The sequence below is a fragment of the Homarus americanus genome, unplaced genomic scaffold (assembly GCF_018991925.1).
Source record: "Homarus americanus isolate GMGI-L3 unplaced genomic scaffold, GMGI_Hamer_2.0 scaffold37273, whole genome shotgun sequence".
In the NCBI taxonomy this organism is placed as follows: domain Eukaryota; kingdom Metazoa; phylum Arthropoda; class Malacostraca; order Decapoda; family Nephropidae; genus Homarus; species Homarus americanus.
In genome coordinates this window covers 6,841-21,117 of record NW_024751799.1, presented here as the reverse complement: position 1 = coordinate 21,117, position 14,277 = coordinate 6,841, and the positions used below count along the sequence as shown (strand labels likewise).

Sequence of the window (14,277 nt, the reverse complement as noted above, 5' to 3'; positions counted from 1 at the left end):
TGTTCAGATTGTTGTAAAAGGTTCTCACAAAAATCTTCTCTCATAATTCATAAAAGAGTTCATACAGGAGAGAAGCCATTTCAGTGTTCAAAATGTTTTAAAGGTTTTTCACTTAAATGTAATTTAACAACGCACATGCGAACACATACAGGAGAGAAACCATTTCAGTGTTCGGATTGTTTTAAATTGTTTTCCCAAAAAAATGGCTTAACAACACATATGAAAACTCATACAGGAGAGAAACCTTATTAGTGTTCAGAATGTCATCAAGGCTTTTCTAAAAGGTCTAACCTAGTAAGACACAAGAAAGTTCACTCAGAAAAACCTTTCCACTGTGTAAGATGCATGAAACACTTTAAAGAGAAAGAGAGTTTAATATTACATGTAGAGAGATGTTACCAGACTGACCAAGTGGTCAACTCTCATCACTATGAAGGTGAAAGTTGCCAGGATTTGCACCATGACTTGAGCTTGTCTTGCCAACCAACAGTGGAGATGTGTGTTTCTGAAGGAGTGAAAAAGGAAACTAATTATGATCCACTCTCAGTCATTTGTGAGACAGAAGCTTCACCAGGGCCTGAGATAATTGACCAATCTTCTTTAAAGATGGAGTGCCTGGAAGAACTAGAATTTGTTAAGGAAGAATTCTGAAACTGTTATTGATAGTCATGGTAGACTCAACTTATGTACATTTATGAAAAAAATGTCGAGGTGTAATTAAAATAGATAAAATACAAGATAAATTGAAATTCCAAGCTTGTCTTGTGGTTACATTTGTAGGCTTTTCACTTTTTTTTTAAACCTAGTGTGTGTTTCCATTTTTTTTATGGAAGAGGGAAACAAAAGTAACTGCAATAATCTTATATAGCAAGGGAAAAAAAGCAATATGAAGTCCATACTGTACATCAAAAACTATTTCCTACCATATGCCACACACTGTTGCCACACACTGGTCTTGAAGCTGGCTCATACAGCAGTTACCTGTGGCTTTGTCACACACTTTATGATAATGATGAATAGCACAATGGCCGCTTTCCCATTATTTCACCCTTTTAATTAGAGGACATCATGTGTGGACAAAAGGCCTTTAAGTAGAACCGAGAGTGAATGAGCCAAGAGATATTGGGAGACAATAACACTGGATGTGATCTTCATCACCATTTACAGCCATTATCCACGTTGTGGGGGTTGGCTACTTGAGGTGTTGCAGTCTGTCTCGTCGCGTACAGTACTTATCCCTCGGTTCATATTCACAGCCTCTCGAATTGTCACTTGTTCTTTCCTTAGTTCTCCTCTTAACATGCTTTTGTATCTCTTGATCCAGTTGGTCTTCTTCCTCCTCGCCACATGTCTGAACCGTTGTGGAATGCAGTGCGGTGATATCTCCGTTAGCCGTGACAATTGGTGCAGATTTCCGGGAATGAGAGATTTCCGGGTAACGAGACGACTCTCTCAGAGCCGGAAGAAATCCCTCGTCTCCGGAATTTTCTGGATAATGGAAAAATGTTCTCGGAACTTTCAGAAATTGCACATTACATCATCTCTCGTACCCGAGAAAATATCTCCAATCCCTGGAATTTTCTGGGTACTGGGAAATTGTTCTCAGAATTTTCCAGAAAATGTGGCCCTCGGAAAGTCATTCCCAAAGCCGGAAAATTCCAGACTTGGAAATGATTTTCCGAGAAAACTTAAATTCCGGCCATCGGAGAGTTCTGGGCTCGAGGGATTCCGCCTGGCGGAGATATTACTGCGTACAACCTTGGCAATACTTTCAGTGCACATCCACCCTCTATAAGGAGCAGGGTTGTGTCTGTCACATTACACAACTATGTGGGACCCACCAGTGAGAGGTACAGGTGTGCCATCAACACAGTGGTATCTGAACATTTAAACAAACAGAACCCGTAATATCAAATAGAATAAGAAATTACAAATATCATACAGACTAAATGGGATTAGAGAAAAAGAACAATTGTACAGTTGGGGACTTTTCCAACTGTTACAGCCTGCGTTGTCAATCCATGAAGTGTGAACCCCGAGAGTATCGACTCGTGAATCCGAAGCATTCAGGAGTGAAGGGGGGAGAGGTGGTTGAGGAGGGTGTTATGGGTTAGAGGGATGGGAAATGTTTAAGATGTTACTTGTACAGTTACAAGGTAGAACAGTTACAAGGTAGAACAGTTACAAGGTAGAACAGTTACAAGGTAGTACAGTTACAAGGTAGAACAGTTACAAGGTAGTACAGTTACAAGGTAGAACAGTTACAAGGTAGAACAGTTACAAGGTAGTACAGTTACAAGATAGAACAGTTACAAGGTAGAACAGTACTGTACATATTAAGAAGGACATAAACACGTAGGACAAAGCATAAATTATGCTTGAATGTTTTACTGCACATTAGGGTGGTGTTGCCAACTTGTGCTACAGATCTGAGCACATTTATTTAGTGTTATTTTGTTATGCATCTCTCATGTAGTGTAGGAGGACAGGCTCAAAAATGTGTTCTTTTATGACAGGGTGACTTTGATGACCCAATACATAACACATGTATTTGAGCAACAATAATGCTTTATATGGTTTCTTGTTTACATATCCTCTCATTGATTCATGTAGGATGGGGGTTTATACTGTACACTTAACTAGCATGTGAACCAGCCGGGTCAAACATGGGGGGTTTGTGTCTGTCTCTGATGATAATAGTGATTATCCTAACATTATATTTACACTTACCAAATATAATGAAAGAATATTCTAGTCTTCACTGATATTAAGGCCATGTAAATTTAGGAGTAGCAATAAGTATTTAGGTGGTGGTCTGCCCTCCCAAACACACACACCCTCACCTTGACAATACAGCTGTTGAGTTTGTATTCTTAAACTTTAGTATCAGGTGGTAGCACAATTTTAGATATGGGTAATGACAAAAATGTAAAGAGCAGTACTTGTAGAAATTGTGAGGGAACTGCTGACTGTTTCATTACTTAATACTTGTTTGCCACTTATTGGTTCATCACAGGAGCCCATACTCCTGACACTAAGGTTTAACAATACCACCGTTGGAAAAGATGGTGGCTGCATGTAGTAGTAATTTAGACTAGGGATTGAAGCTGTAAATTATGTGTATAAATACAAACTTACAATTGAAATAATGTCTTGTTCAAGTTAATACTAGATTTATTCCTCCACACTGGAAGCAAGAAGATACTCTGACAAAGTCAATGTCCAGTAATAAAATAACCAAATATCTGTAGACAACAAATCACGAACATATTTTTGTAAATGATATAAGTCATATGAATTGAAATTGCATTGCACACAGTGATTATACTGAATATGTACTGAAACTATTGAAACATTTATTTCCAAAAGAGATTACAAGGATTACTGATAAAAAACTGTTGTTATGAAGCAATGTATCAGGCGCAGCGCAACTTATATAGTGTTAGATTAATGTGATTGCAATAATATATCAAGGCTGCTTATTAGTGGCTGTATATACTGTACACTAAACCCTCGATAACTCGGCACATGAGGGGACGAAGAATGAAGTATCTTAGTAGTTGACACGGAGTCATGGTAGGTGACACAGGCATGGTAGTGGCAGAGGTATGGTAGATGACAGAGGCATGGTAGATGACAGAGGCATGGTAGGTGACACAGGCATGGTAGATGACAGAGGCATGGTAGGTGACACAGGCATGGTAGGTGACACAGGCATGGTAGGTGACACAGGCATGGTAGGTGACACAGGCATGGTAGGTGACAGTGTGGGTGACAGGCATGGTAGTGACACAGGGCATGGTGGGTGACCCAGGCATGGTAGTGGCACAGGGCATGGAGGTGGTTGGTGAATGACAGAGGCATGGTGGTTGAGCACAGGAGGCATGGTGGGTGACAGGGCATGGTGGTGGCACAGGGCATGGTGGGTGACAGGCATGGTAGTTGACACGGGCATGGTGGGTGACAGAGGCATGGTAGTGGCACAGGTATGAGTAGATGACAGAGGCATGGTGGGTGACAGATGGTTAGATGACCTTTGGGTATGGTGGGTGACCTGCAGGTTATGGTGGGTGAGCTGGGCATGTTGGGTGAGCACAGAGGGTATGGTAGGTGGCACAGAGGTGTGACACATGGTGGGTGACCGGTGGTATGGTAGATGACACAGGTATGGTGAAGTGACCTGGGTATGTGGGTGACACAGGAGGTGATGTAGGTGACACAGGGGGTATGGGGGTGACACAGGTGTGGTGGGAGACACAGGAGGTGGGTGGCACAGGCATGGTGGGCCTGGAGGCATGGTGGGTGACACAGGGGCATGGTAGGTGACACAGGGCATGGTGGGTGACACGTGGTGGGTGACCTGGGGGTATGGTGGTGGCACAGGGCATGCTTTAGTGGCTGCAGAGGGTATGGTGGATTGACACAGGAGGCATGGTGGGTGGCACAGGGCATGGTGGTTGACACAGAGGTATGGTAGATGACAGAGGCACAGTAGGTGACACAGACATAGTGGGTGACACAGAGGCATGGTGGGTGACACAGGCATGGTGGGTGACAGGTATGGGTGAGCACAGGTGACACGGGTGACATGGTGGGTGACTGAGGTGGTGGGTGACAGGGCATGGTGGATGACACAGGTGTAGTGGGTGACACAGGGGTATGGTGGGTGACAGGCATGGTAGATGACACAGGCATGGTGGGTGACAGGGGTATGGTGGGTGACACAGGCATGAGTGGATGACACAGGTATGGTGGGTGACACAGGTGTGGTGGGTGACACATGGGGGCATGGTGGGTGACTGCAGGTGTGTATAGGGTTCTGGGTATGGTGGGTGACACAAGGGTATGGTGGGTGACAGATTGTATGGTGAGTGGCCTGGGGCATGGTGGGTGACACAGAGGGCATGGTGGGTGACACAGGTGTGGTGGGTTTCACAGGTATGGTGGGTGACACAGGTATGGTGACACAGGTGACACGGGTATGGTGGGTGACACCATGGAGGCATGGTGGGTGACACAGAGGCATGTGGGTGACACAGGTATGGTGGTTCACAGGTATGGTGGGTGGGTATGGTGGGTGTGGTAGGGGTATGGTGGGTGACACAGAGGGTGACATGGTGGGTGACTTCTGCACTTGGTATGGTGGGTTTCACAGGTATGGTGGGTGAGCACAGATGTGGTGGGTGGCACAGAGGGCATGGTGGGTGACACAGGGCATGTGATGACACACAGATGGTGGGTTTCTGGGGATGGTGGGTGACACAAGGTATGAGTGGGTGACACAGGGTATGTGGGTGACACAGATGTATGGCCAGGTGACACAGGGCATGGTAGGTGACACAGGCATGGTAAGTGTACAGGTATGACACAGGGGATGTTAGGTGACATAGGTGAGTGGAGTGACACAGGCATGGTAAGTGACACAGGACATGTTGGGTGACAAGGAATGGGCATGGTAGAGTGACACAGGGCATGTTGGTGACAAGGTATGGTGGGTGACTGGGGTTGTAATTAGAGTGACACAGGGCATGTTGGGTGACAAAGGTATGGTAGCCACAGTGGCATGTTACACAGGTATGGTAGGTGACACAGGGGTATGGTAGGTGACAGGTGACAGGTATGGTAGGTGACACAGGGGTATGGTAGGTGACACAGAGGTGATGTAGGTGACACAGGGGTATGGTAGGTGACACAGGTATGGTAGGTGATGCAGGTGGCCAGATATGCCAAGATTTTCCCAGATCATTTTATATACAGTATCTCATCATCTCCCGAGTTCATTCCCAGACCGTGTCCATGGTGAGTCATCGCCGGTTTACTGCACATGCATCAAAGGTAATATGTGTACCACGGTAAAATAAAAATAACAACTTTACTGATGGGAATGAACACAAATTGTTGCAGGAAACCAGAGATGTAAAAAGTACTGGATTTTGTTACTTATGTAAAAGTATTGTTTCTCACGTAGAAGTAAAAGCATCCAAATATCAATGTATTCAGGTAGAAGTAAAAAAGCATCTCATTCATAAAGTACTATAACCCGTTACAGTACATCCTTCTGTCCCCACACAGCCAAACTGTGGAATGCTCTGCCTTCTGTGTTTCCATACTCATACAATCTGTCTCACTTTATAAAGATGGTTTTCCGGCATCTTCGTGGTGTAGATTAACACAGTATAACCTTTTTCTTCTCTAATTTTAATTTCTTTTTATTCATATATTCCCCCTCCACCCCTCCCCCAGGCCCCAATGTGGGTTGATGACCTGTGTCCGGGTGGGCTGTTACCCTCATAAAAAAAGAATAAATAAATAAAAGTACTGAAAGTAAAAAGTAACAATAAAATTATTAATTATCCCAAATATTAAAATAAATCCAAACTAGTTAACTAAAGATAAGAATAAAAGACATAACATTACACATTTGCATTTGTAAATGTTTCTATTAACATTAATCAATAACTACGTATCTTCAAATTATGGTTGTTCAATCCGGATCTTTTAAGCCTAAATATAAGAATACGTTCAACCACTCTCCCTACATTCCACCCCCTGGGCATGCCAAGCAGCTATCAAGCTCCTTCGGTTGAGCAGTTTGTGGATGATTGATGCCTCCATAGTGACTGAGTGTGACTAAGACTCACCCTCAACTGGGATGTGGCTGTGGTCACGTCACTTTTTGATTTTAATTGATGAGTGGCTGAATTTTTCTCACCATGTAACATCTGGTGGGGGGGGTGGTGCATAGATATTTGAGCATAATTTTAAATACACTCAGTGTCACACATTGATACAGGCTTTATGTCTATGATGGAATTATGTTAAGCATTTTAGAATCACAGCCATTCAGTTTAGGTACAGGTTGTACCTCTCTAGTCCGGCATTCTGTGGTCCGGAACGATTTTAGTTTGCCCATGGAGAAAATTAATTTGAGTCTGGTACTTTCGATGTTTGGCTAAATTTTGCCTTATTTACCCTACTTTTTTGGCGAATTACTGCCTCTAATAAAGCAACATCCTAATAAACCAACGAAAATAACACAGATAAAGTTAAATAAAAACTAAAAACAACACAGAAAAGTTCTTATGTTCTACAGCTTCAGCTAGAGTTGAACCTGATGACTTAGGCAACTTCGTCATCCGAGTAAAAACACACACAACAACATTGGCTGTCTTTATGTTTTCAACTTTACCACCACTGGTGGGTAGAATTTATGTTTTAAATTCAGAAACATGAATTAAAATATATATGAGCAGTAAATAAGTGTTGCTTTCATATTCTTATGTAGAGTAATGACGATATGTTTTCACATGTGCTCACTTACATACGCGCAGTCTCACTTTTTTCTTTACCATTAATGGTTAGCTACTTATATTGTTCCATTTATTAACATTAAATAACATTACTTAAAACAACCATATTAATTTTTTTACATTAATTTTGCTACAGCTACAACCAAGGTCTTATTTTCTTCAGTTTTATATGTAGAACCAGTCAGTCACTGGTTTTGTAAACAACGAAAACAATGCCGTCTTGTCTCCTCGTGTGTTTTAATATTCTACGTATTATTAATGAATTGTATTGTTCATTTTGCACACATAAACATTAATTCAATCAAAAAGACATTCAGTAATAAACAATAATGAGTCTTTTGTACATAAGAGAAATGACGCTGTTTACACGATTATGCTCGTCTGAACGTTGGCGGGCCGCTTAAACCCGTCGAAATTCGAGTTTCCACCATCAAAATTTTTAATTGTGTAGTGTTTTTTTTGTGTCCAAATAAAAAACGTTGAATTAAAAACTCGCGAAATTTAAGAAGCTACTGTACAACATTTAACCCTTCAATATGTTTTCAAAGAGACCACGAAGCAGTGAAAGTGGTTCTAGTGCTTCCAAGCGTAAGCACAAGTCACTATCTATCCAGGAAAAGGGTGAATTTCCATTGTCCTGCACCGGTCAGGTCCCGAGGTTGCCGGACTAGAGAGGTACAACCTGTACAGGTATATGAGAAGAACAACTGACGTCTAATGGAAAGACCAAGCCCCTGAAGGGAAGGGGGGTAGACTGGGTGAGGTGGGTGGTCCAGGTGTTAATGGACACAAGAAGATCAAAGGAAATGTCCACTGTCATGGCCACGCTACCTCTAGGTATATGGTGTCTCCCCACACCATACCCTCCACCCACACAACTCTTTTACTGTGGCTAAAGAAAAACATATATTATTAGTTTGCCACAGACATTACAAGTCGTTGTTTGGGTCATGTAACGAGTAATGATTTTTGTTTTTTTCAATTGTATTGGAGTAAAAGTATTAGAAAACCTTACTTAAGTAAAATTACTAAAAAATTTGAGTACAGGTAGTTCTGCTATAACGCGATAATTGTGTTCTTGTAAAATATCGTGTTATAGAAAATCGCGTAATAGAAATAACAGGGCTTATGGAGAAAATAGGGTTCGGTGCAGTTTACTCGAAATCGAAAAAATTTAGTAGTTAGCCTAACACAAAGGATAGCACAGTCTAAATAAATGTTACATTCATATCTAATAATGAAATCATACAGTAAATTTAACACTTTACCTTGAAAAAATATGAATGTAACTTGATGGGGGAGAAGGGTGATTTTGAGGTTGATAACATCAAGCTTCTCTTCAAGTGTTATATCCTTTCTTTTACGATAATCACCGGGAATTCTATCATCAGAATGCTTTTTGGAGATATTCTTCTTTACCATATTCACAGTTAATACCACAAAATTGGAGAAATAGTAAGCAAAAATCGCGTTATAGCAAACAAGCGATCGCGTTATACAAATATTGTTCCGAATTCATAAATCGCGTTAGAGCAAATTCGCGTTATCAAAACACGCGTTATAGCAGAACTCACTGTACTGTACTTTTTAAAAAGTAAATTTATTTAGTTACTTTCCAACTCTGCAGAAAACACAGAACTATGGTGTTCTTGTATCTTGTTTTGAAATTATGAATAGATACTCATAGATTTTTATACAAAGTTAATTGTTGGATCGTGGGGGTTGTAGTCTAACATTAAGACGCATTAAGCAAGGATGATTCAGCTGATAGTTGCTGTAGTTTGCCAGTTTTTAGTTGGAACATAAACTGGAAATGGTTATTTTTATAATGTCTTTGATCAAACAAATCCTTAATCATTATAAACTGGAACATTATGAGCTGGTTAATCACTTTCTTTATTATATTCTGCTGAGTCTTAAGCCCCGAGTTAGAGTGCTGCTGAGCCATAAGCCCCGAGTTAGAGTGCTGCTGAGCCTTAGGCCCCGAGTTAGAGTGCTGCTGAGCCTTAAGCCCCGAGTTAGAGTGCTGCTGAGCCTTAAGCCCCGAGTTAGAGTGCTGCTGGTAGTACCCCCCCTTCCTCCCTGGTAGTACCCCCCCTCCCCCCCCTGGTAGTACCCCCCCCCTCTCCCGTGCGGGGATAAATATAGTAAAATCAACTTTTCCAAAAATACTAATAAAAAAAGTGGCAGGAATAGGCAGACGTTCTGGAACGTCACCCGGGACCTAAGGGTTGATTACTAGAGGTTTTAGATGAGCTTACAACATTTAGATTCACTGTTACTGATATGTAATGGAAAAAGTATACATTCAATCATATGTCAAATGTGTTCCTTGTACGGTGATATCCCCATTAGCCGGAACACTTGGTGCAGAGCACTTCCGGGGATGAGAGATTTCCGGGTAATGAGACGACTCTCTCAAACCCGGAAAACTATCCCTCGTCCCCGGAATTTTTTGGGCAACTGAAAATTTTCTCGGAACTTCTAGAAAATGCGCTTTAATTTCATCTCTTAAACCCGGAAAAAACTCTCCCGGAATTTTCTGGGTATCGGGAAAAATTTCTCAGAATTTTCCGGAAAATATGCCACTCGGAAAATCGTTTCCAAAGCTAGAATTTCCCGGAAAATTACGGCTTTGGGAACGATTTTCCGAGAAAATTTCAATTCCGGCTATTGGAGAGTTCCTGGTTTGAGGGATTGCGGCTGACGGAAATATTACTGTACTTTAATATTAGAGAGTAGAGTTGATGTGTTTGGCGGTGTTGTCAAGGCGAAGGTTGATGTGTGTAATGGTCAACATGCTCGCCTCGCAAGCGACTAGACCCAGGTTTGACCCCCGGGCAGGGTGAGGCTATGGCCATTTGTCTGTCTATCCAGCAGTAATTGGGAACTTGCATGTTAATTGATTTGTGATCGTGTTCCAGAGTAATGGTTAGCCTGTGCAGATGGCGAGCTGTCCTGTCTTCTTGGACTATTCCTTGACACTGGGTCATGCAGCTCGTTCACTTTTTTTACGGGGAATAGCCCACCCGGGCACATGTCATCAACCCGCAACGGGGCCTGGGGGGGGGGGTGGTGGGGGTGGCAAAAAATAAGAGTAAAAAGAAATTAAAATATTATATTAATCTACGCCACAAGAAGATGTGTTGGCGACAGCTTCTACACCTTCAACAGATTCGCACCTAGGTGGCTCTAGGGCCGGCCGTCCTCCAACACGAGGGCCGACCATTACTTACTATACTGTGTGGGGGGCAGACCACGCCCACTAGGTGTAACTTATTCTTACCCCTACATTTACATCAATTTAATTTCAGTTGTGACCAGAAATTCTTTCAAAATACAGTACTTCATAAGTTTAAATATCATATGACGATAATAACTCGTATCGTTAATAATAACAGAAGCAAACCCCCCTGTGACTGACTGGCAAAGGTTAGGTCCACATGCTGCTCGGGTGATAACTACATCAATTAATCTATGAGAACACTTGTAAATGAAAAAGCCTGTGAATCGTCGACGCTGCTGGATCACTTACTATGATGATAAAATTATATTAGGTCTTTTTAAAATATCCTCCTCGTTCCAGGTTGCCGCGTGCACCTCGCGTCTCGCCGAGTAACTCGACAGTTGCCAAATTAGAATGTTTCCGACAGTGCGCGTCTCACTTCCGGACGACGCTGCAATAATATTGGGTTAGGAATTATCGGATGTATTATTTATGTATATTACCTTCAAGTTTAATACACCAGCAGTCAATAGAGAACACCTCAGGTTGTGTGGATTTGGTATATCTGGTCATGGTGGAACCAAGAGGTGGCGAATACACATTAGGTACTGTTATTTATAATAAATGTGTGTGACAACTTTCTGGGTTTGTTTCTATGGCAAATTACTATAGTATCTATTAGCAGGAACCTGACGACCCTCAGCCCCTGACCCACGCACTCCTGACCACCACATATGATATAGAATGAGGTAAAGAACATGAAGATTGATTATTATATACCGCTGGTGGCAACTGAGTCACTCATCAATATTTTGGCATGATGTATTACCACACTATGGGGGAACAGGTCATTGGCCACTATGGGGGAACAGGTCATTGGCCACTATGGGGGAACAGGTCATTGGCCACTATGGGGGAACAGGTCATTGGCCACTATGGGGGAACAGGTCATTAAGCCTATGGGGAACGGTCATTGGCCACTATGGGGAACAGGTCATTGGCCACTATGGGAGAACAGGTCGTACAGCCTGTGAGGAACAGGTCATTGGCCACTATGGGGGAACAGGTCATTGGCACTAACAGTGGTCATTTGGCACTATGGGGAACAGGTCATTGGCCACTATGGGGGAACAGGTCGTGGCCACTATGGGGAAACAGGTGTTGGCCACTATGGGGAACAGGTCATTGGCCACTGTGGGGGAACAGGTCATTGGCCACTATGGGGGAACAGGTCATTGTAGCCACTGTGGGAACAGGTCATTGGCCACTGTAGAACAGGTCATTGGCCACTATGGAACAGGTGTTGACCTGCTTGGGGTAACAGGTCATTGGCACTATGGGGGAACAGGTCAGCACTATGAGGGAACAGATTATTTGGCCACTATGGGAACAGGTCCATTGACCACTATGGGGAACAGGTCGTGGCACTATGGGGGAACAGGTCATTGGCCCTATGGGGAACAGGTCGTGGCCTGCCGGGGAACAGGTCATTGGCCACTATGGGGGAACAGGTCATTGGCCACTATGGGGGAACAGGTCATTGACCACTATGGGGGAACAGGTCATTGGCCACTATGGGGGAACAGGTCATTGGCCACTATGGGGGAACAGGTCATTGGCCACTATGGAACAGGTCATTGGCCACTATGGGGGAACAGGTCATTGGCCACTATGGGGGAACAGGTCATTGGCCACTATGGGGGAACAGGTCATTGGCCACTATGGGGGAACAGGTCATTGGCCACTATGGGGGAACAGGTCATTGGCCACTATGGGGGAACAGGTCATTGACCAAAAAACACATATTTCTTTGTAACATAATGTGTCCCCCTTCCAAGAAACCAATATATACTGCCAGTACTCTATATAATAACACCATCGAGCCCTTCTTCTAATGGGCAGTATTTGGCTTGTGTTCCAAACCACACGTCCGTAAGGTGACAATATTGCTTTACTGATTTTTATCAAACTTGGTGACAACACTGGGATCCCTCAAGTGTTTATAGTCACTATTTTTTCTACTCGGTTAATGCAAAATTAAAACGATCACAAAATTAATGGCAATGTGGCATTGGGCGCACTCAGTTGCTGATGAAGTTATTCAACCCCCATTTAGGGATGTTTTGTATGGTATAAAGAGGCCAATGTAATAATGTTATATTTGTAGACTTAACGCCAATGATTTTCATGCCTGACGCACCCTCCCCCGACCTAACTTTATTCGGGTAATATATTTCACTGGGAACTGTCCCGGTGTGTTATGGACGGACGAGAAGCACGCGCTCGCGTATTATTATACGAGATTAATATTTTGATGTTAATGTTTGATATGATTAAAGGCATCTATTATTTATTGGGTCATGAAAGCTGTAAAAGGCCATCCCTTATCAACCCTAGATTAGGGTTTTCTTACGAGGACTAACCCATCTGGGCGCAGGTAACCGACCCACGCCGGGGCCTAAGGGGCGGAGATTGAACCAAAAATAAATACAGAAATTGAAGAAAACAAAATTAAATAAAGAATGAGAAATAATATACTACAGTAAATCCTCACTTAACGTCGTCCCGCTAAGCGTTGTTTCGGTACTACGTCGTTATGTGTCGTCACGGACTACTGTCTACGGCGCATCACCCCCATTGTCTGGCAGCGCTACACTCTCTTGCCTCGTACCAGAGACTCACCACCCTCCCTTCTCCCCTCCTCCTCCCTCCTCCCTCCTCCTCCTCCTCCCTCCTCCCTCCATCCTCCCTCCCACCTCCTCCTCCTCCTCCCTCCCACCCCTCCTCCTCCTCCCCACCTCCTCCTCCCCTCCCTCCTCCTCCCCTCCCTCCCTCCGCCTCCTCCGCTCCACTACCCATCACACACCTGCTCTACCACCTCCACCCATCGGCGAGTACAGTACCAATATAAACTTAGTAGTTGTATATGTATGTACTATTTCTTATAGAAATGGCAATGATTTTATGTGTATGTTATGTATTTCACGGGTCAAAAGGAGGCTCAGGAACGTAACTCCTGTATTTTATCTATTTCTTATGGGGAAAATTTATCCACTTAACGTTGTTTCTTATAACGTCACATTTTTAGGAATGTAACCCAGATGTTAAGCGAGAACTTACTGTGTGTGTGTGTATATATATATATATATATATATATATATATATATATATATATATATATATATATATATATATATATATATATATATATATATATATATATATATATATATATATATATATATTGTTGACAAAGTAAGAGAAACAATTGTGTGTAAATGAGGCAGAAAGACAGATCATCAACCTGGGACTTGGTCACATATGGCAGCAGGGTCTACCATTAGACAACACATAATGCTTCCAATATCTTCCCAGGTGGTAGTGCCTCCCTGTTTGGTAGCAGCCTACTGCCTTTAATAATGCTTCTGTTTCACTAGTCAATACTTCAGGGGTTTACACCTCATAGAGAAGTTGGATTGACAATGCTGACTGTAACAGTTGGAAAAGTTCCAAAGTGTACAAGTAGGAACAAGAAGACTGGACCAGGTGGTACAAGTTGACTGTACAACTCACAGCAACAATACAGTTATTAACTCATTTCATCAAAGTGGACTGTCAATTTTACTCCCAGTTAAGTGCATGTCCCATTCACTCATACTGGCAGGGCAGCCTCTGCTTACCTGACCCATGTACTCACATTCTCTACAGTCATTTGTATTTTCTCCATTATTTTTAAAACAA

General features: G+C 42.7%; 2 long non-coding RNA genes across 2 annotated transcripts; both read left to right on the top strand.

Moving 5' to 3' along the window:
* Nucleotides 1–256: 256 nt before the first annotated feature.
* Nucleotides 257–3,149, top strand: LOC121854841. The gene is made up of 2 exons (XR_006086647.1): nt 257–2,252; nt 2,301–3,149. It is a non-coding gene; the product is annotated as an uncharacterized LOC121854841 (long non-coding RNA).
* A 7,264-nt stretch (nt 3,150–10,413) lies between these two features.
* Nucleotides 10,414–13,238, top strand: LOC121854842. Its single transcript, XR_006086648.1, has 3 exons — nt 10,414–11,483; nt 12,023–12,122; nt 12,170–13,238. It is a non-coding gene; the product is annotated as an uncharacterized LOC121854842 (long non-coding RNA).
* Nucleotides 13,239–14,277: the final 1,039 nt, after the last annotated feature.